General features: G+C 37.4%; 1 protein-coding gene and 1 pseudogene across 2 annotated transcripts in view; one reads left to right on the forward strand and one right to left on the reverse strand.

The window, feature by feature from the left end:
• Positions 1-9,268, reverse strand: part of CAB39L (calcium binding protein 39 like) — a 92,609-nt gene extending 83,341 nt beyond the window's left edge. For both annotated transcript variants that reach the window (XM_014588260.2, XM_027772139.1), the window contains exon 1: positions 8,876-9,268. The gene's annotated coding sequence lies outside the window, so the exon portion shown is untranslated. The remainder of the gene's footprint in view (positions 1-8,875) is intronic.
• Positions 9,269-10,841: 1,573 nt separating this feature from the next.
• On the forward strand, positions 10,842-11,519 carry LOC102482287 (ribulose-phosphate 3-epimerase-like; annotated as a pseudogene).
• The last annotated feature ends 11,263 nt before the right edge of the window (positions 11,520-22,782 follow it).

Raw genomic sequence — 22,782 nt, forward strand, 5'->3', positions numbered from 1 at the left:
AGTCAGCCATGTCCAGTGCCTTTAACCATCATGCCACCTGCCAGCCCCCATAATGAACACTTTTCTTCCTAAAGAATAAACAGACTTGGGGAGAAAAATCTACATAACCAAGATAGAAAGATTTCGCTTTAAAATCCTTATATTTTTGTTGTTTTGTTTGTTTATTTGTTTGTTTCATTTTTAAAATTTGCTATAGGGTGCGTGTCCTCTCTGGACAGGGACAGAGAGAGAGAAAATGAGAAAGTACCCTTCAGGCCCTTCAGGGAGTTATAGCAATGCTTCAATCCTTACTCCTCTACTCTTCTCTTGTTTTTCAAGCCACTCAATTGTCCATGTGGGATCCAGCTGCCTTAACTACCACATTAACTGGCTGGCCCCCCAAAAAGCCCTACCTTATTCTGGGATAGGAAGACTGGATTTTTTTTTTTTTTTTGAGAGGTTTTTGCTATAGGGTGTGTACACTTGCCAGAAAGACAGAGAAAGATAGAAAGACAGAAAGTGAGAAATCACCCCCCGGGGGGATGGCCACACCACAATCCCTTCTCCTCCATTCTCCTCTTGGGATTCTGGGCAATGCCCAGCCTGAGTTTAAGCCACCGAGTCCGGGACTTGAACAACAATCAGCTACATGGGAGTCCAGTGACATAGCCATTATGCCAACTGCTGGTCCCAAGATTGAATATTATTAAAATCTCAATTCTTAAAGTCCATGGTTTGACACAGCTAAAATCACAAGTTTTAAAAAAATATTTTTGGTAACTAAGGTTAGTCAAAATTGCAAAATACTAAGATTACTTAAGAGGGAAATGAAAAGTGTCACAAAGTACTGCACATAACACAGTGGTACAAGGAAACGTAGCAATAGAACAAAATACCCAGATACAGATGTTAATGTAAGTGGCTTTCAAATTTCTGGCTATAAAATTTAACTTCTCTAATTTTAGAAGTAATGAAATAAATTTCAAAGAAAAAGACTGACAAGCCAAGCTTAATATAAATATGCCACAAATACAAAAATGCTGTTATTTTATAGATAAAATAATAAATAAAAATTAGAAACAAACAACAAACTTATGAATATGAAAGACAAAGGGCTAAAGATCTTTTTTAAGATGAATAAGAAAACCATTAAGGAAATAATATAGAGATAATGGAAAACCACAGAGGAGAAAATACAGCTAACAAACACATAGGAAATGTTGAACCATTCCCTATAATTAAAAAATAAAAAATTCAAAATGAAAGACTGTTTTGTCCTTTGTAAAACAAAGTATTTTGTTGTCGTTTTGGCAAAAATGAGTTCTATTGATGGTGTGGTGCGACAGGTTTACTCATTTCTTACTAGTAGGAATATACATTGGACAATAATTCAGCAAAATGGATCTAGAACTTTAAAATCTTCACAACCTTTGATGGTCGTAGTGAGTGACTTCAAGCAATCTGTCCCAAGAACATAAACTAAAATAAGGGGCTGTCTTTATATGCAAAAATATTTACTGCAAAGTTTATTATAATAGTGAAAAATTTAGAACAATCTAAATGTCTAATAGAGGGGAATAATCAAACTGTGATATGCCCACATGATGGAATATTAATGTATATCACAGATTTTTTAAACTTTAAAAAATTATATGGTTATATTTTAACATCTGAAATGTGGGTATATCTTACCATTGATGGTTATCACACACTAACTGCCAGTTGTTTTTTTTCTTTCCTGGTTTTAGGTAAAGTAACCATATGCCTTATAACCAATGGCTTCTTAAATTAACAAAATAAATAAAGATACATGGCTATGAAATGTTGCAAAGAATGTAAAATAGAATGAAAATGTTAATGTCAAAAACAGCACGCCCATGGGAACCAGCAGTTGGCGTAATGGCTATGTCGCTGGATTCCCACGTAGTCGACCACGGTTCGTGTCCCGGACCCGGTGGCTTAAAACTCACGCCTGGCGCGTGTGCATGCGTGCCCAAGATCCCGAGAGGAGAATGGAGGAGAAGGGATTGCGGTGTGACCATCCCCCCTGGGGGGTGATTTCTCGCTTTCTGTCTCTATGTCTCTCTCTCTCTCTCTGTCTGGCGAGCGCACGCGCCCTACACTGAAAATCTCTCAAAAAAAAAAAAAAGCACGCCCTTATTAGAGAGCATAACTACAACTATATAAAGCAACTAAACACACAAACACATGAAATTTATGCATACAAAAAAGTTTCTAAAAAGTTATAATAACTGATTGCCTCTGGGTAGTGTGGTTGGCTTATGGGTACTTAATTTTCCTCTTCCTTCAAATGTTCTGGTTTTTCCAAACTTTGCATAATCCGTCATGCAAATGTTTTCATAATGGAAACACCTTTTCTTGAAAGGCATTTTCATGAATAAACAAATAACCAGTTATTAAAGTTCAAACTGGAATATCTGATCATCACGTCTTTTCAAAGCATTAGTCAAATATGATTTCTTTGGTTATGAAGTTTCATGAAGAGTAGTTCTTGGCGCAGAATCTTGAGAAAAAGCCAAAAAAGATCATTCAGCCCTGCTCCCAGGGAACTTAGGCCCTGGGGATTCTTTAGTAGATTTTGGCAGCATTTCTCTTCCTAATACACAGTAAAACGTACTTCATATTCCTAACTCGGGTGTAACAGCCACTGAAGACAGCCCAAAGTCAATTACTCAAGTGAGTCATCGGAGTATTTTCACTGACGTTAATGGAGAGAAGTGTTTGGGGCTGGGGGAAGAGATCATTCAGAGCATTAAATGCCCTTGTTGTTACCCCACTTGAAATATCTCAAGGAGAATAAATATCTGTCTGTAGGTGGCTTATAAATATTTCCAGGCCTTTATGTCTAAGTTCCAACCATGCTGCTCAACTAATAGTTCTAATTTCAAAGATTTCACAAGAAAATTGAAGGGAGTGGGAAATTTATCTCTAAAGCCAAAAGAGAAATCTGATATTTCCATAGGTAAAACCGTAAAATGTATAACCAAACTGCTAATTCACCGTAAGAAAGTCAACTCAAAAATGAACTTTCTTGGGGCTGGTAGGTGGCGTGGTGGTTAGGGCACTGGTCTCCCACATGGCCGACTACAGTTCAAGTTCCGGACCCGGAGGCTTGTGCGCGCTCTCTCTCGTCAAACTGTGATATGCCCACATGATGGAATTTTAAAATAATAAAGAAAATTAATTTTAAAATCATTTTTTAAAATGAACTTTCTTGCCCTTTTCATAAGTTTATCTTATAATGAATAATGAATGAGAGATGAACATTTCCAAAATTTTTTATAGAGTTTGTTCATTTAAACTTAAGGTATAGGCATCTTTTCTTAAAACTAAAAAAAATTAAAAATTCAGAAGGGTTCAGCAATTGCCATTGTTTTATCTGTATCCCATATAAGACTTACAGATAGAAATAAATGCAATCAAAAGTGCATTTAGAGATTGGCAGGTGGTGTACTGGATCCCACATGGCTGACTCCACTGAACAGTCCCAGACCTACCAGTTTGAAAATCACTCTGGGCATGTGTGCATGTGTGCCTAAAATCCCAAGAGGAGAATAGAGGAGAAGGAATGGTGGCATGGCTATTCCTCCCCCCGCTCCCCCCAAGGGGTGATTTCTCACCCCTGCTCTCTCAGGTAAGTGTTCGTGCCCTACAGCAAAACTTTAAAAATAAACAAATAAAAAAGTGCATTTAGGCCAGCTGTGGTAGCACATGTGGGTAAGATGCTGCTACTCTTCAGGCTGAGGCCACATGGGAGTTCACTCCACCTGGGTTTCATGCCTGGCCCACCTAAAAGCCTGAGGCCATGGCACATGTTGTCCCAGAGGCTGAGCTGGAAGATCGGAATATAGTAAAACCCTATATAAAATATCCACCACGTACACGCAAGTGTGTCTATGGTGTATAATATTCATTTTTAAAACTCAGGGAGATGGAGGTTACATAGATATATATATATATCTGTCAACACTAACTGAACTATTCTCTTGAGTGCATTTGACTATATGTAAATTTTATTTTTTTAAAAGAATTATTTTATTTAGCGTTTATTTATTTATTTATTTATTTACTTATTTTAATTTGACCAGTGAGGGACAGACTGAAAGCGAGAGAGAGAGAGAAAGTGACAAAGCAAGCCGCCAGGTCAGCCATGTGGGAATCCAGTGCCTTTAACCACCATGCCACCTGCTAGCCCCAGGTATGTCAATTTTAAAATAAAACATTACGCCTTAAAGTTCTATTTACTTCTATTTACTGTGTCCAAGAAGGTCTCCCCAACACACAAAAAATTGTAATTTAGAATTGCCTTCACAGAGATAATGAATTACAATTCATATTATTACATATGTTTTGACACCAAATCCATTATAAAGCATATTACATATGTCAACTATATTCCAATCAATACCTAGCCTTTGATTTTTCCATTTTTAAATAAACATTCTAAATGTAATTAGAAGGACCACAACTGAATATTATACTTGAAAATGTGGACATGAGCAAAAAAAAAAAAAAAAAAAGATAAAGTATAAATAATGACTTTCACTGATAATTCTTTTCTCTATGCAAAATAAGAATGATTTTGTTTTTATAAGTTTTATTTTATTAACAGAATTTGAGGGAGAGACATTTTCTAAAAATGGATAATTTACACAGAAATGGAAAACTTGTGAGAAGCTTTTTTATGTGTCCTAATGCATCTGGAAGTTTCGGTCAGACTTACTTCAGAAAAAAACTCTTTTATAAGAGAAAGCCATGTCTCTTGGAATTTCTGCTGAATTATATGCACAATCCCACTGTACCACTGAAGTAAGATTGAAAATAGAATATATGAAGTTAAAAAAACATGCAACTACTAATGCATTTATTATCTAAGGATCCTATTAGAGTTCTGTTCCAGAATAAACAATTTGTAACTTCTTTCATTAGGTTCATAGTAACATTTCTGTTAATAGTTTCAGTCAGTGGTTGGACCTAAAATTTTCTACATTTATTAGCTATGAATCATTGTCAAAAAATGATAATTTTATATTAGAATTTCACAATCTCAATTTCTAGCAGAGACCTAAAGCTAATTTTTTTTTCAGGTTTTTGCCATAGTGCACATGAACTTGCCAAAAAAAGATAGAGACAGAGAGAGGGAAAGTGAAAAATCATCCTCCAGGGGGATAGGCACATTGTAATCCTCCTCCTCCATTCTCCTTCTGGGATTTTGGGCATGGAGTGATTTTTAAGCTGCTGGGTCCGGGACTTAAACCATGATCAACTATAGGCGTACGGTGCCTTCACCACTATGCCACCTGCTGGTGCCCTAAAGCTAGTATTCTTAAAAATTTGTGACTATATGGAGCCAGCAGGTAGTGTGGTGGTTGAGGTACTGGACTCCCACATGGCCAACCATGGTTCGAGTCCCAGACCTGTTGGCTTGCTTTTTCACTTTCTCTCTCTCTCCCTCCCTCTCTCTCATTCTGTGTCTCTGGTCAGATTAAATAGGAATAAAGAAAACTTAATAAATATTTCTTTAAAAAATTGGTAACTATAATCAAAGCATTGGGTCTCACTGAAATTCATCAAAGATTATTCTTTCAGAACAGAATTATCAAGGGAAACTCATAATTCATGTTATTCAATCTTTCCTGTAAGCACATACATATTACACATAATATCAAATTTTGGTTAGATACTACTACTGTTATAAAGACAAGGTTTAAAAATATGGCATAAGATGACTATGTTTTAGCTTCAGTAAGCCCCTGTGCCTGTCTATGAACTGTCATTTATAAAAACACTAACATGGACAGTAGAGATAATAGTAATTTAACTGAAGTTATCTATTTTTCTATAGACACTCAGGGTTGATTCGGTTTTTCTGGGTGTGTAATTTAATGTAATCTTTCATCCTTCCAAACGCGGAAGAGATTAATGAATTTCTGCTGAAAATATAAGTCATGTAAGTCACAAAATTGGAAGGTATACTATCTCACATAGAAACAGTAAGACATCAGTTTAAACCAATTATTTTAGTTACCAATGGAATACTAAAGATGACTACAATGAACAAATATGCTAATACAGCTTTAGTAGATTTTTTCCTTGTTAAGGTAGTATCAGCTAAATTTTATCTTTTAGCCACATTGTAAATGCATATGTACCTCCACAAGTAACAGCACAGAGGTATACTTATCTCGGAAATAGAAAATTGTACAAAGCCACCTTAATTCATTCAATAAATATTTATTAAAACCTATTTGTGTCATTTAGGACTCAAAAATATTACTTCTTAAGTAACAGCGTCAAACAGGATAAAGCACGTGTTTCTTGTCCAAATGGAAGTTTTTCTGTCACTAAAAGTCATCCAAATAAGTATAACCTGCATTTATTGTGCTGTTTATTTCATTATTATTTCATTATATATGCTTATTGTATTACTAATTTGAAAATTGTATATATTAATACTTTAAAGAAACTTTCAGGGCCAGTGTAACTAAACTTATCTTTTATAGACATAACCAAGTTTTTTGTGTGTTTTCATATGGGTCCTAGTAAACACATGCAAATATATAATGCCCCTGAGTTAAAGTTAACACCTGATTTCAGAATGTCCCATGTACTCAAGATACCTAGCCTATAACCTTTCTCCCTTCGTCACCATCCCTACACAGAATCACTGCCACGTCCTATCAGTCTTTCCTTTTACTCCTAAAGAGTTAAGCTAATTCTGTCCTACAATTGCTTTGTTCAGATATCACAATTCAGCCAATGCTTTTCAGGCCATCACATAATGAAAAATGTGCATCCCTAAACTCCTTCCCTTTTAGGATGCCATGGGAAAATGACCAAGTTCCACTTTTGTGAACCGAAGAAACAGTTTAGTCCCCATGTGTAAATATCAGGTCCCAGCTACATGCTACACGCTGGATAATCTTCAGAAATGGCTGACAAGTATAAAAGTAACAACCAGAAATATTTCTGTAGCAAGAAAAGAGAAATCACTGATTTCAGCATCAAATTAGATGCCATAAACAATGCAATCAACTCGGGAAACTCATGCAAGTACCTAAAAACCCTAATTATTAACACCCTTCCAAGTACCTATCCACCTTTTATTAAATTTTGTTTTAAGACACTTGTATTTAGGACAAAAATACTGTCTTCTTCAACATAATTATTTTATATTTAGTTTTATCACTAAAATTAATTATCTAATATTTTTCAAGGTAGCTACTGTTTTTCTACAGTGTGAGTATAATATATTCTTGGGCTATAATAAAAGCCCAAGAACCACTTGAAAATTGGGAATGTGGGTTCCAAATTCTCAAGAACCCAAGCACAAAAGAACTTCTGAAATACAAAGCATTTATAAATTGGTTGATGACTTATTCTTTATATTTGCATTCCAATGAGCTTAAAAAAATGTCATCACCAAGGTAGCACCAATGAATGACTAGTTTAAAAAAATATATATTCTAAAGATTGTAAAGCTGTATGCAAATGTTCCATCAGCCCAAGAAGGACCAAGTGTGGGAAATTCTGTAAAGATATAAAAGTTGGTTTGTGATTATCTCTACTGTATTTACTTTTGACTTTAAGTGCAAGATCCTGGTCCAAAAAAGGTTTCCACAGAACAGTTCAGTTGTTTCTTATGCACAGGTCAAACAGATTAAAAAAAAAAAAGAACCAACTACACAAAACCTGTTCCACAGGCTTCTGTACACATAGAGGAAATACTAGCGAAAGTACAGTCATCTTATGTCTAGGGTAGAAATGCTTTAATGTGTTTATTGACATTGTAGAAGTTTTCATTTCAGGTAAGTTGTTCTGCCTTAAAGGATTTGCTTGAATCAATAACTAAGGACAGATGCATTTCTTGAGGCTAGCAGAGAAAAGATGAGAGACACTTTGCTTAGAATGGTGCATCTTTATAGAATGACTCAATTTAGCAATTAATAATATGTATACTTCCTCCTACAGAAGAATAATTACATGCCTTCCACCCATGTCTTTAAAAAGATACACACACACACTCACATCTAGCATACAATCTCCTATTTTAAGAAAATACAAATGATTTATTGAAGTGTAAATAGATTTTACAAGTTTATTTTTCTTTATTACTTACACTCAGTGTGCGTGCACACCACACACACACACACACACACACACACACACATACACACACATCTAGACTTCTGATTATAATAGTTCTTCAAAAGAACAAGATTATTTGAGAGCTAGATATCAACTATAAGAACAAAATACCTGATTTTTCCTTAACTTAGAAATCGATTCTATAAATTCTTTTATATCAAATAGCAAATTCAATAGGCAAATTGCCTAATTTTTATTTTCATTCCAGAACTGTGGGAAATCAGGTGTCACTTACTGGATCTAACAAAAGCATTTGCCATTTAAGTTACAAAACCTTTTAATTAATGGTATCAACATTTTTATTTGAATTATGAGGGAATGGCATCATTTATAATAGCAAACATCATAATGATCATCTTAAATTTACCCACCACAGAGAGAACTTCTGAATGTTCATGCAGTCGAGAAATACACAAAAAAAGGTATCTGTCACCATTGTATTTTTGGAAACACTTTGTAAATAAAACCTACTTCCAAAATAAGATATTCCATGGACACAGAATAGTTGGTAATGGTTCAAGTGCCTTAGGCAACAGAGAAGTATTGTTTTGTAGTTGTTTTTTCAAACCTCTCCTAGTAACAGCAGTTCATCGTGCACAAAGAAACAAGGTAACAGCAATGGTTTAAAATGAATATAGTCGCAGTAATTGTAAAACCTCAATTAAAACTAGTTTATCATATTAATTCCATTTCTATAAACAGTATAAATAACCGGGCTGATACTCACCAAATGTTATAAAGATGCCTCACTTGTCTAAGCAACCAAAAGTAGACACATGGCGAGGTGCTGAAGACAGCTCTTTCTCAGGCTCAAAGCACTTTAGATGAAGTAGCCTTTATCTTCCATTTAATAGAGTTTGCCTCCTGTTACCAAAGTGTGGCAAAGAAAAGTGTTTCCACAATTCTGTCTTGACTTTCTGTCTCCCTCTTTGAGGAGTAACAGTTACCACCGGAAAACGTTAGCAGAAAATGATCACTTGAACACTCACAGAGCAGCTGTAAATTTCCACTCTCTGCTTGCTCTCGGATTCCAAGGCTTGCTTGTCTCTTAATCTGTCACAGGCAGTTCTGTTTCTGGTCAAACCAGCTTGCTTAAGCGTCCTCCTCTCCCTCTGGAACACACACACTTTTAGATACACACCACATAGTCGCAGCTCGCTCTTTTTTTTCCCTCCCTCCCGTCGTGTAACGTCACAAGAATGCATGCAAAGCAATGAGCTGAGGCAAAATTAATTTGTGGGCAGAAAAAAAAAAATAGAGAGAGAGAAAGGAAAAAGAAAAGAAAAGAAGAGAAAAGAAAAGAAAAAAAGAGAAAAGAAAGAATGACAGTCTAGGACTACATAAAATTTTTCTAATAACTTTTTTCCTTAAGTCTAATGCCTATTCATACAAGATTTTGCCGATTGATTAAACTGGTTTAACCATCTTGTTTTAAAATATAAATAAAGGTTTCTAACAAAGGTATGTTGGTAGTAATAATAACAGACATCTGTTAACATGTTGGCTCTTTAGGAAAGTGGAGCAAAGAAATATGTGAGTATTATTAATCTTAAGATTTTAAGAGGAAGACTTTAGAATACCATTTTTATAAGAATTAACTTATAACTTTACTAAAGCTGTTAATTTTAAGTGTAATTTTATGAAAATTAAATGTAGTTCTTAATACGGTATATAGGGAACTTCAAGTTTGTGTAAAAGTGGAATTAAAGTAGAAGTTGGTTTTGGGGATGCAAACAATTTAAAATCCATACATACTTTTTATAATATACATCTTCCGTACATTTTCTGAAGACCCCTCATGTTTTGAAATGCGAGCCAACATTTTTAGTTATAAAAGTAAAAATTATAACAAATACAGAAAAATGTTAACATCAAAAATATTCACAGAGTAGTTTAATGTGCAAAACAACTGCAATTATTTCAATTGGAAAAAAAGTTTGTTATCCCCTAAACATTATTGGTCAGGATGCATAGTACCTTTTCAATGAAAACTGCAAAGATGAAAGGCTACAAAAGCAATTTTAAAATTAGTGTACAGATATAATTATTGAGTAGTCTATCTAAACATTACGGATCCCTCCGCCAGGTTTGGGAGTGAGGAACTAGGTGGGAAGCTAAGTAGGATAGTGGTTGACAACCTAGGTGACTTTTATAGGATTCTTTGGAAGTTGGAGGCTATGTACACAGCCTGGAACACTGGCTCAGTACGAATGCTAGTCAGAACCTGCACTGGACTTCAGTCCCAGATCTTTAGCTCCAAAGACTTAGGTTCTCCATCCCCACTATCTGCTTCCAATCAAAAGTCTTGAGCCCCTTTCTCCGGACAGACTTCCCAGTTACTAACCAGACAAAAGTAGCTATTAGAACCATTATTATTTAATATATTAACCCTACTGCCTGTAGAACGAAAATATGAGCTTAAATAAGGTGAAAGGTAAGTACTTGTAAACCGTTGCTTATACAACTTAAAAAATAAGCAATCAAACTTGACTTTAAAATATAGATGTCTTAATCTGGTTCAGTTCAAGTAGACTTAAAATTTAAGTATGTTACTGTAATTTAGTTACTTCTTCACACCTAATGTAGGCATCAAAGAAGACTAGATATTAGCCTGCCAATTATTCCTTAAATCAGTAATTTAGAACAATTTTAGAATTTTATTTCCTATTTTTGAAAACATTAAATGGAGCTCTATGGTGTTGGGCAGCAAGACTGGCCTGCTGATCCTCAAATGATCTGGTTAATTTGGAGGCTGACTGCCTCCAGATGCTAAACTCTGGGACCAGTTATCTGCAGCTGGATGCACCCTGCTCTTCGAGGAGGTCAGGCTTTGCATTTTGTTTCCAACATCACCTTTGGTCACCCTTTGGTAGAAAGCCTCCAGAAGAAGCAAGGTCAAGACCCTCTCTTTGACATGCACATAATGGTGCCCAGGCTAGAACAGTGTGTAAAACTGATGGCTGTAGCAGGAACCAGTCACCACACCTTTCATCTTGTGGCTTCTGAGAACCCAGAGACTTTGATTAAAGACATTTGGGAGAATGGAGCGGAAGTTGGCCTTGCCATCAAACCAGGAACTACAGTTGAGTACTTGGCACCGTGGGCTAACCAAATAGATATGGTCTTGGTTATGACGTTGGAGGGTAGAAGATATGATGCTAAAGGTTCACTGGTTGAGGACCCAGTTCCTATCTTTGGATATAGAGGTCGATGCTAGAGTAGGTCCTGACACTGTCCATAAATGTGCAGAGGCAGGCACTAGCATGATTGTGTCTGGCAGTACCATTGTGAGGGGAGACGACCCCAGATCTGTCATCAACCTAATAAGAAATGTTTGCTCAGAAGCTTCTCGGAAATGTCCTCTTAATTGATACAACCACAAGGATCCCAATATGCTCATGACGTCTCCTTTTTATTCAAAAAACAAGTATTTGACTACCAAATCATATCACAGTTAAAGCAGTGCTGCTTTTCTGAGCAATTATTCATTCCAATTATTAAAATCTATTACACAGAGGGCTCCAAAAGGTTAGAAATTGATGTGTATAAGACTTTCATTTTAGTAATGCATTTTAAAGATTAGTGTAGTGAAATATTATTATTGGGTGACTTGATTTTTAGGAAGAGTGAAAATATGGCTACTTAAGGTTACAAACAGAAATGTGTCTTAATGACAAAGGAGGGCATATAAGCCATATTAATGTATTTCTGTATTTCTTGAAAGAATTTTCTGTTATTTCTCAACAGTTTTTTGAAAGTTTAAGAAGTCTTTATGCTTTTCCTATTTCCTGTTTCATGTCATTTGTGCTTTGTGGATATAAGAGTGGAGTGAAACAATGTTAGTTTGGGTGGCATGGCATACCATATTCTTTCGTCAGAAACATTTCTTTTTACTTGAATTTATAAGAAACATGTAAACAATGTACAAAGCCCAGAGGTTCCAAAATACAATCAAAGTGTCTTCTTTGTCAAAGGAGGTTAATCAATGAGCTCACTGGAAAAACAGAGAGAGACAGAGAGACAGAAAGCAAGAAATCACCACCCCCCTGCCACCCAGGGGGGATGACCACACTACAATCCCTTCTTCTTCATTCTCCTCTGGGGATTTTGGGGACGCACACTCACATGCCTGACACGAGTTTTAAGCCACTGGGTCTGACACTTGAACTATGGTTGACTATGTGGGAGTCCAGTAATGTAAATATTGTGCCATCTGCTGGTTACATGATGCTCTTACATCAATTCTGAGTAGAAAGGAAAAGTAAAACCTCTTTGGAAGGAAAAAAAAGAATGTTAAGTGAAAATCATCCTAAATCACTAAGGGGTATTAAGTGTCTAGGATCTTAGATTATATCCCAAGAATTCTAGTACAATTAGAAAAATTCAGTGTCTTAGATTATATTCCAAGAGTTCTAGTACAATTAGAAAAATTCAGAATTTATAAGACTGGTACCTGGAATAACAAGGTTTATTTTATTTTACTTTAGAGATTTTTGCTATATGACACATGCATTGGCCAAAGAGACAGAGACAGAAAGTGACAAATCACCCCTCAGGGGGGATAGCCACACTGCATTCCCTTCTCCTTTCGGGATTTTGGGCATGCACGCACGTGTATCTGGCATGAGTTTTAAGCCTCTGGGTCCAGAATCAAGCCGCGGTCGACAACGTGGGAGTCCAGCTACATTACATTATGCCACCTGCTGGTCCCACAAGGTTTTATTTTTTAAAGCCACTTTAAAATTAGGAGCTTTTCTATAAATCTGCAATGAATTCAAGTGCACAAAGTAAAGTCAAGAAATGTAATATATATAATTAATTAGACTATGATTGTGCATATGTTCAATTCCTATAAACAACATTCTTTAAGATGCTCACAAAGAAATCAATAAATTTCAAAAGGAAAAATTATTTAAGCATCATTCTCTGATGATGACAGCACAATAAAACTAGAAGTTGTTTTTAAATTTTGCAACAGATAGGCAAATGTTCTTTTAAAAGCCCTATTGACATTTGGAAATTAAACAAAAAAGAATAATCTTCTGAAAATTATTTGGACAGAGACGAACTAAAAGTACAATTACAGGGACTTCTGCTTCAAAATATAATAGAGTAACAGGAGCTGGACTCATTCTTCTGTCTTACATAACTAAGGAAACCAGACAAAACATATGAAACTATGGTTTCAGACACTGGATGCAAGGCAGTTCAGCTCAGTAACTCTGAGAAAAAGGAAAGAAACATGGTAAGCCTTAACAATTGCCCAGGCTGCAGTGCAGGGAGAGGAATCCAAACATGATGAAACAATCTCCTTGAGTTGAAGAGATAGAGTTGAGGGAACCAGCAGTTAGAGTAATGGCTATGTCGCTGGACTACCACGTAGTCGACCGCGGTTCGTGTCCCGGACCCGGTGGCTTAAAACTCACGCCGGGCACGTGTGCGTGCGTGCCCAAGATCCCGAGAGGAGAATGGAGGAGAAGGGATTGCGGCGTGACCACCCCCCCTGGGGGGGGATTTCTCGCTTTCTGTCTCTGTGTCTCTCTCTGTCTGGCGAGCGCACGCGCCCTACAGTGAAAATCTCTCCAAAAAAAAAAAAAGAGATAGAGTTGAGATTTAAGGAAGGTCAATATGACTAGAACTTAAAAAAAAAAAAAATATGAGTACCAGAGAAGGGAAAGCTGCAAAGACAGTCCCAGATATCTGCAGAGAGTTCCCCTCAAACCTTTATCAGAGAGTTAGCACACATCTGTGAGAAAACTCCCCAAGGGAAGAACCACTAGAGGGCGGCAACCCAATTAAAAATCACATCATTCTCACATGGCCAACTGTAGTTTGAGGCCTGGATTCAATGGCTTCAAAATCATGCCAGGCACATGCATGTGTGCCCAAAGTCCCAAGAAAAGAGAATGGAAGAGACAGATTGCAGCATAGCCATCTTCCTGGGGATGGTGTTGGGGGACGTCATGATTTCTTACTTAAAAATAAATAAATAAAACTGATACTAGGCCAGGTGGTGGCACAGTGGTAATGCAGCTGGACCTATGTAGGAGGAGTTCTGGGTTTGCAAGCTGGGACCTCCCTGAACATGCTATCTTTCTCATGGAAGAAATACATAAACTTTAAAAAATTGTTTTAAATCACATGTCAGATTGGACAAAAAAGGGCAAGATCCTACTACATGTTGCTTACTGTAAGAATCTCATTTTAAATTGAAGATACACATAGCTTAAAAGTAGAAGGATGAAATATACTATGCTAATATTACTTACAAGTAAGCTGAAGTAGTTATAAACCTTTTTAAAATGTAAGTTGTTTTTTTTCCCCCCATAACGGAGAGAAAGAGAAAAAAGAGACAGAGCGGCCGGGAGGTAACATGGTGGTCAAGGTGGCTGGACTCCCACATGGCTGACTGTGGTTCCAGTCCTGGACCTAGCTGCTTGCTTTCTCACTTTCTTCTTTCTCTGTCTCTCTCTGGTCAATTTCAATAAAAATTTTAAAATAAGTAAATAAAATAATGACAATGATTAAAATTAAATAAAATAATTCTTAAAAAAAATACAGACACTCCCAACAGAGTCTTCATGTTGGTGATCCACCCCCAGTCTCAGGCAGACCAGATGACAGGGATGCACATACCAGCATGCTCAGGGATGTTCTGGAGTGTAGACCAGCCACCTTTCCCATAGAGGCCCACTCACATTATTACTGCATCACCACCTGGTCCCTGTAAATGCTATTAAACTCAGTTTCAGAGCAAAAAATACTATCAGAGAATAAAGAGAGTCACTTCATAATGATAAAGGAGTTCATTAAGAAGCAATAAAATCTAAATAATTTTGCACAAGGATTTTTAAATACATTAAAACAAATAAACAAAACACTGAGAAAACTAAAAGGAGAAAAATACAAATCCGCCTCTGTAATCTAAGATATAAATACTCCTGTCTCAAAAATTCACAGAAAGAGTAGATAGAAAATCAGTTAAGGATTGAAAGACTTAAACAGTCCTATAATCTGACCTCACTGACATAAACCAAACAAACCACAGTACAAAAGCAAAGTACACATTTGTTTTAAATGTGCATAGTACAATTACCAGAACAGACCATATTTTGCCATGTAAAACAAGCCACAAGAAAATTTGAAAGGTTGTAGTATCATGTTGTAAGCCTCCAATATAAATAATAAAATTTATTTTAAAAAAGAAAAGAGGGCTAGCCCCATAGTATAGGTGTTAAGTGTTGTGCACTGGGAGTCAGATCCCACATGGTTGACCACGGTTCAAATTCTAACCCTGGAGACTTGAAAGACATGCCAGGCACCTGTGTACACATGCTCAAAATCCTGATGGGCTGGAGGAATGGAAGAAAAAGAATTGTGGCATCACATGCCCCGTTAGGGGCTGCTTTCTCTCTGTCTCTCTCTCTCTCTCTCTGGCAAATGTACATGCCCTTGGCTAATTAAATTGAAAGAAACAATAAAAAATATTTTTAAAATTTAAGTCTCTCTTTTTTTAACAGAAGTCAATAAAATGAGAAATAGAAAAATAATAGGAAATCAGTTAAACAAAAACTGACTCTTTGAATAGATCAGTAATGATTAACATATGGCCAAAGTGCCAAAGGAAAAAAGACACAAATAATCAAAATCAGGACTAAAACATTAAACCATAAAAAAGCTATGACAAAATATAGGTGAATACAAAGATTTTCAAAAAAAATCACATAGAAAATGGATATTATGAATAAATTATGCCTGGATTTCAATTTTTCTTTTTTGCTCCAAAATAAACTTGTACTTCCATTCCATCTTTCCTATGAAATTTTTTTTTTTTTGGAGAGGTTTTTGCTATAGGGCGCATGCGCTCGTCAGACAGACGAGAGAGAGACAGAGAAAGAAAGCGAGATATCACCTCCCAGGTGGGATGGCCACTCCACAATCCCTTCTCCTCCGTTCTCCTCTCGGGATCTTGGGCATGCACACACACGCGCCCGGTGTGAGTTTTAAGCCACCGGGTCCAGGACGCGAACTGTGGTCGACTACGTGGGAGTCCAGCGACATAGCCATTACACTAACTGCTGGTCTCGTAAATTAATGTTTTTATCTTAGTGATTTGAGTTGTTTGTATTTAAATAAGTTTGCCTATCTTTAAATATATAAAAACTATAAGAAAAATGTATTAACTAAAACTCTTTGGATTGCAAGTGACAGACCCAATAATTCAGCAAAAAGGGAATTTAAAGATCATGTAACCAAAAAGGCTAGGATCAGAGTAGGGGTTCTCAGCTGTGGGAGATTGTGCCCCATAACCCCAGGGAATATTTGGTAATGCCTAAAGACATTGGTTGTCACAATTGGGAGTCTACTACTGGCATCTAGTGGGAAGAGGCCAGAGATGCTGTTAAATATCTTTAAGCAGAGAACTCACAAAGAATTACTCAGCTGAATATCTCAACAGTGCCACAGTAAAATATCCTGGATTGAAGCTAACTTCAGGCTAAGTTTAAACAATGTCACTGGAAAATTTCTCTTTTTGCATTGTTTTCTCCTGTGTTATCTACATTCACAGCTGGGCTTTCTCCACATGATGACAAAGATGGTCCCTCATAGATTACATGGTCTTAGTCCTCATAAAATCTCAAAAGGAAAGAAGCCCTGGGGCCTTTCTGTTAATAGCCATGTCTATTTGGGAAAACAAAACAAAACAAAAAAAAAAAACCTCTGCTCCTTCTAGACTCAGGTAACCATCTAAGGGTTGATAGAAATCATAAAAATAAAATGCTCTTGTTGACCAGTTTGGCTGTTGAGTGTACAGGAGTGTTAAGAGTCCTATAACACAAAAGACAGACACAGAAAGAGACTCACATGAGGTGGCACTACAGAAAGAGCAACTTCAAGTCTTCTACCATGCTTACTTCAAGGCATTAAGTGAAATTTTGGGTGAGATCTTCTAGAATTACTCAGCTGAATATCTCAACAGTGCCACAGTAAAATATCCTGGATTGAAGCTAACTTCAGGCTAAGTTTAAACAATGTCACTGGAAAATTTCTCTTTTTGCATTGTTTTCTCCTGTGTTATCTACATTCACAGCTGGGCTTTCTCCACATGATGACAAAGATGGTCCCTCATAGATTACATGGTCTTAGTCCTCATAAAATCTCAAAAGGAAAGAAGCCCTGGGGCCTTTCTGTTAATAGCCATGTCTATTTGGGAAAACAAAACAAAACAAAAAAAAAAAAAACCTCTGCTCCTTCTAGACTCAGGTAACCAACTAAGGGTTGATAGAAATCATAAAAATAAAATGCTCTTGTTGACCAGTTTGGCTGTTGAGTGTACAGGAGTGTTAAGAGTCCTATAACACAAAAGACAGACACAGAAAGAGACTCACATGAGGTGGCACTACAGAAAGAGCAACTTCAAGTCTTCTACCATGCTTACTTCAAGGCATTAAGTGAAATTTTGGGTGAAATCTTCTGTGCTATAATTTTTTTTTTTTTTTGGAGAGGTTTTCACTATAGGGCGCGTGCACTCGCCAGACAGACAGAGAGAGACATAGAGACAGAAAGCGAGAAATCACACCCCCCCCCCGGGGGGGATGGTCACGCCGCAATCCCTTCTCCTCCATTCTTCTCTTGGGATCTTGGGCACACACACACACACGCGCCCGGCATGAGTTTTAAGCTACCGGGTCCGGGACGTGAACCGCGGTCGACTATGTGGGAGTCCAGCGACATAGCCATTACGCTAACTGCTGGTCCCTGTGCTATAATTTAACTACATAGAGTGTCACTGAGCTACATCTGTGATTATTAAAACACCATCCCACAATCTAATCTAACCAGTATCTATACCTACCCTTTCCCCACATCTAGACTTGCCTATCATTAGGCAAGTTTTTAAAACGAGACTAAAAGTGTGTTTACCGTTATTCAAACATCTTTTCTTATTGCATCAAGGTCTCTATTGGCTATATGCTCTTAATCAAATGTGAAGTTTCTTATGGTCTAGCATCCTATGGCTCAATTATAAACTGGACCCATCCCACACACCACACCTAATAAATAAGTAAGGCAAATAGAAAGCAGAACACTAACAATAAGTGCTTTCACATGAAAATGGGGAGGTAAAGAAACATCAACCATCACATCAATCCATGTGATATTCTGCTGGATGGGAAAGAGAAGCTTCCTGTCTGGGAAGAGAAATGAGGCGAGTTCCTTAGTTATCTAATTGGTTGCCTCTTTTCTAATCTCTGGAGATTCTACCCTGTCAATTGTTCTCTAAAGTCACACTCGAGAGCGCACCGGGGGTGGTCCTGGGCCAGGAGCTCTCCTACTGAAGCTGCGTTGAGGTGCATTTTAGGGGAGGAAAGTTGCCTGGGGATGGGCCATCACATCACTTTATTTCTCAGGCTTGAATATCTTTGAAAATACAACTGTCTTAGACTCTTGATTGACTTTTAATTACTTTGCCTTTTGTTTTCTACTAATAAAAGCCAGAGATCGTTGGATCTGGATCTGCTATCATGATTTTTGTCTCAAAACATATCTCACCGCTCTGCACAAGCCCCCAGGTTAACTGCTTCCATCTTGGCCTCTTGCAACAGACAGTGAAAACCCACCCCTTTCAGCCACAGTGCATCACAGCAGATTGCTCTTTATTCTGGGGCTGAGTGTTACTTTTGTTTGACAGAAGAAGACTGGCAGGAGATGCTTGGGTGTTCGGGCTTCTCCTACATTCTAAGCACGGCTTTTTTGTATTTTCAGTCTCCCTACTTTTACGTATACAAATTTAGTTCAGAGCTGTGAGCGCATCGGAGAGACAGGCAGAAACGATGCTTCGGAAGTTCTTAAGCTCTCACACTCTCACATGGCCTTCCAGTTATTCTTTCCCATATAAACTCATTCTTTGTATTCTACTCAAAATCCTTTGACTCAAATTCTACCCAGGTGGAGCTTTGCAAAATCACATATTGCCCCACTTTTGATTCTATTAATTTCATCTACCTATAACTTTGATAATGTATAATACCATAATCATGAGGAGGGTGGTTTAAAAATCTGTCAACTGGAGATGATGTCCGGAGAGTCTTAAATAAAACTTGTATTTCCCTTGATTGGACTTTATCCATATCCTTGAAATCACTCAGCATGCATATATATATATATATATATACATATATATGCAAAAAAAAGTATGTATCTAATAACAATAGCACAGTTTGGGGGTCAGTTGATGGCATGTTGATAAGGGCAACTGGATTCCACAAAGACAGCTGAGTAGTTCAAGTCCTGGACCTAGTATCTTGAAAAACATGCAGTTCATATGTGCATGCATGACCAAAATCCTGAGAGGAGAATGGAGGAAAAGGAATTGTGGTGTGCCCATCCCCCCCAAGGGTGATTTCTCACTTTCCTACTCTCTCTCTCTCTCTGTCCCTCTCCCATGGCACATGTGCCCTAAAGCAAAAACTAGAAATAATTTTTTTTTGGAGAGGTTTTTGCTATAGGGTATGTGCACACTCCAGAGATACAGAGAGAGACAGAAAGCGAGAAATCACCCCCCAGAGGGGATGGCCACGCTGCAATCCCTTTTCCATTCTCCTCTCGGGATCTTGGGCATGCACGGACACACACCCAGCATGAGTTTAAGCCACCAGGTCCGGGACTCAAACTGTAGTTGACTACATGGGAGTCCAGCAACATAGCCATTACGCCAACTGCTGGCCCCCTAGAAATAAAATTTTTTAAAAAAAGAATTTTAATAACAATAGAAAAGTTTACAAGGTTAAAAAAATACAAAAGTACTACCAAAAATATGGCATTTCACCTTGAAAGAGATCTGAAATTTGTTTGTGGAGGTGGGTATTAGGGTTGTAACTTGCAAGTTGTTATGAAGTGGTGGAAGCAGGGTTGTCTGAAATCTGTTGGAAAGTTGTAACACTACATGTGGATGGGTGTGACTTATAAAACTCATAATACACTGAGACAGGTGGTAGGTGTGTGAGTTGTGTGCATTTGTGTATTCTTGTGTGGTTTGGTTCAGCTGGGTGGTTTTCTGCATTCATATGGGTTTCTCACAGATGAAATTACACAAAAGCACACATGAAATTTATGCTATGATCAAATCATACCCTAGTAGTATGTCAATCACAATGAAATAAATTTTGTGTTTCCAAAGCAGGTGCTGTAACAGAAACAACTGTATTACTTTTACTATTATATATGCATGTACTTGGAGCCAGGAGATGGAGTAGTGGTTATGTTTCTGGACTCCCACATGGCTGACAGTGGTTTGAGTTCAAACCTGGTAATTTGAAAATCAGGGCAAGACTGTGTGCGCGTGTGTACCTAAGATCCAGGAGAATGGCAGCGAAGTGGGTTATTTCTCACTTTCCCTCTCAGAACTCTCTCTGTCTCTCTGTCTCTCTCCTCCCAGCTAGTGCACACACCCTAAGGCAAAAACCTCTAAAAATATATAAATAAATAAAATATGTATAAAATGTATATACATACATATAAAATGTATGTACATGTGTCTGTTAGAGTATGTTAGAAAGTACCGTGGCCCTATTGGTGAGATTTTGTTAATAAGGGCGACCACAGACCTTTTTCTCTTTTTAAAGTGGTATTTACTTCTTTCTTATTTTCACTTTTTTTTCCTCACTTCTCATTCATGCTTTTATTTCACTATTTTTTTCTATTTCAACAGACCACAGTGTTAACACAAAATACCATAGTCATACGTTCTAGTAGCCCAGAAATAGCATTTTATTTATTCTTCAATAGCCTCATGCCAGGAAAGGAGTCCCAAATCAAAGAACCTATTTCCTGTCTTTTCTCCTAAAAGCCTGCCCTGCCGCACAAGTACCATAGACATCTATAGCTCTTCCTTAACATCATTTCCATTTCAGATAGAATTAATTGTGTAGCCCTGAAATTGCTTAAAGATACTCAAATGCTTTCATAAAAGCAGAACATAGAAGAAATGCTATAGGAAAAATATAAAATCAAAGGTGCACAGAAATAGCGGTTAAGTGATAGCATGAAATTCACCTTCCCAGTCATCCATTGTTTATCCTAGATCCAGTGTGGAAATCTTCAAACAGTCTGTAATTAACCTCAACAAGACAGCAAAACTTAATTATTCTGGTTTCTCTCAGATTACTATTTCCCACCGATTTCTTTTTGTTTGTTTTTGTTTTGGTTTGGTTTTCTTTTTTAGAAAGAAAGAAGCTGAATAATACAAATTAGGCGATACCCCTACTCCCACTGCCTGTATTTCCAAAAGGTCACAAGAGTATGTTAAAGTTGAGGTCACTGTTTTTCTCTTTCCCACACTACTCTGGACCCCTGCTGGTACTGGGCTGTAATACTAGGACCTCAGTGATGAGATGAGAATCCATATTCCAGGCTAGCAGCAGAGGCAGCAGTAACACAACACTGTGATGCTGGACCCACACAGGACGGTCCCTGTTCACATCCCAGAAACATCCCTGTGTACATCAGGCACATGCATGATACATGAATACTATAATATAAATATAAACATGTGAAGTAGGTTGGATGAGGCTGGAGTGGGCTGCGACATGGGGACCCTTTCTCTCCTTCCCTCTGTTCTCAGTCTCTCATGGAAGAAATAAAATTGACTTTCAAAATTCACATTCCCTACATTCCTAAAGACATAACTAATAGACCAAAGCCAAACTGGGACCACCAGACCATACTGCAGTATGGCAAAGCCTGAAGTAGGCAGAGGACTTCAAGCTAGTCCTTCTGGAAAACTGGTGATAATGCTTTGATCCAGGTATCTGATTCACCTGCCACGTCACTGAAGGAGCCCAGGGAATCTCAGCCCCAAATGGTGCCATGAGTATGCTAATTATTTTAAAGCAAAGAAACCCAGCAATGAGTAGGCATTGGATGAGGCTTATTTCTGAAGATCTAAAGACCAGATTTGCCAAAAAAGGAACAAGTGCCTTCAATCTTCTGACTGAACATTTCATTAACCAAGGAAGATTAAAGATTAAATTCATATCACAGAGGGAGAGACTAAAAATCAGCATCACTCCCAGAGTCCGAAAGAACTTTTTCCCAGGCCACTGACTGTTCATCAGGCCAATTTATTCTCCCTAAAAACCATCTACTCCTTCTCTAAAACTGCCTACACCCCCACTGCTTCCCTCTTCCCTGTGAAGAAGGATATACACGTTTCTAGACTTGGTTGGGCTATTGAGTACTCACTTTCCTGTATTGCCCCTGTGCACATAAATAAATCTATGTTCTTTTCTCCTGTTAATCTGTCTATTGCCAGTTTATTTATTACATCAGCAGATGTAACTACGTAAACAGAAAATTCTTTTAATCTCTACACTATGCCCAGAACAACGAATGAGAAGGTAGAAACCTCATAGTACTGACACAACAAATAGTTAAGGGCAAAGTTAGGAATATAAGAGGTTTAATGATAAGTTAATGGAGGCACAAGCATATATTATCGTTTTGTGTTGGATGAGGAATGGAATGACAGCTTGAAGAGCTAATGTAAGAGGCTTTTGTTTGCCTTTTTTTTTTTTTTCACTTGGAATTCTTGGTAGATTGAGTGGCACAGATTTGAGAAGGATGCGATATAAA

Source organism: Tupaia chinensis, unplaced genomic scaffold (genome assembly GCF_000334495.1).
Source record: "Tupaia chinensis unplaced genomic scaffold, TupChi_1.0 Scaffold000037_20, whole genome shotgun sequence".
Taxonomy (NCBI): domain Eukaryota; kingdom Metazoa; phylum Chordata; class Mammalia; order Scandentia; family Tupaiidae; genus Tupaia; species Tupaia belangeri.